General features: G+C 45.4%; 1 protein-coding gene across 1 annotated transcript in view; it reads right to left on the reverse strand.

Annotated features, from left to right (window-relative positions):
• pcxb (pyruvate carboxylase b) overlaps positions 1-1,029 on the reverse strand; it is a 280,578-nt gene that overhangs the window by 179,800 nt on the left and 99,749 nt on the right. The window lies entirely within an intron of this gene.

The raw sequence follows: 1,029 nt of genomic DNA on the forward strand, positions 1-1,029 counted from the left end.
CAAAATTTGCTTTGCCAAATACAGTCCCTGCACTGAGACAGTGTTTGTTTTTTTCATTCCAGGAAGTGAGCATTTGTGTAGGGCACAGAAGTCACACAGAAGAGGTCAGCTGAATAGCGGGGCACACATAGCCTGGGAGGTTGTGGTTTTGGTTAATATTTTAGAAGTCAATCAGTCCCATCTCATGCTTGAAGTTAGAGTTGACTTTTTCATTATTTTCCCTAACCTTTACCACGTGCTTGGAGTTACCATAAAGACAATAACCATGCTTTAGTATTTGCCAGGAGCAGATATTGTACGGACCACAAATGAAATCCCCCATCCATTCAGCATGATTGGTGACAAACTACACTAGAGATCAAGCTGTCTCTAGCTACCTCTATCCGTCTCATCTTCTTAAATCCACCACCCCATCATCTCTCTCCCTCCTTACTCTGCAGTTAAGTAGACCGTTACGGACATGTCGCTAATTAACACCATCAACGATGCCTGGTTGCCACGGGGACCAGCCGAATCGCCGGCGGCACAACAGTAAACAAATAGAAAGTGTCATAAATGCCAATAGACGTGCAAACGATGTCTCTCTCCCACATACACAGGGGCAAGCAGAAACGCATACGCAGGCTAACACATGGCTGCAGAATTAAAACGCACACCCAAACAAAGCCACACATGCTCATTCACAAGAGCAATATTTACACACGCACACCCGGGCTTGGAGTGTCCCAGCATCGGCTTGCTATGTCTGGGGAAACAGGATGATTAATCACTCTGTACAGATGGCCACACTGGGGAGAGAAAAGGGAGAAGAGGAAAGCAGCTCTCTCTCTCTCTCTCTCTCTCTCTCTCTCTCTCTCTCTCTCTCTGAGACTCAGTGTCTTGGCAAGGTGTCTACATGACCCGCATTAATGCCATTCAGTCTTTCTATCTATTCAGAAATGATTAAACAAACCCATGCACACAGGCCATCATGTTCTTTCCAATTGAATCTAAATGTCTCAGTCCCCACACAATTTTCACATGCACACA

Source organism: Etheostoma spectabile, unplaced genomic scaffold (genome assembly GCF_008692095.1).
Source record: "Etheostoma spectabile isolate EspeVRDwgs_2016 unplaced genomic scaffold, UIUC_Espe_1.0 scaffold394, whole genome shotgun sequence".
NCBI lineage: Eukaryota > Metazoa > Chordata > Actinopteri > Perciformes > Percidae > Etheostoma > Etheostoma spectabile.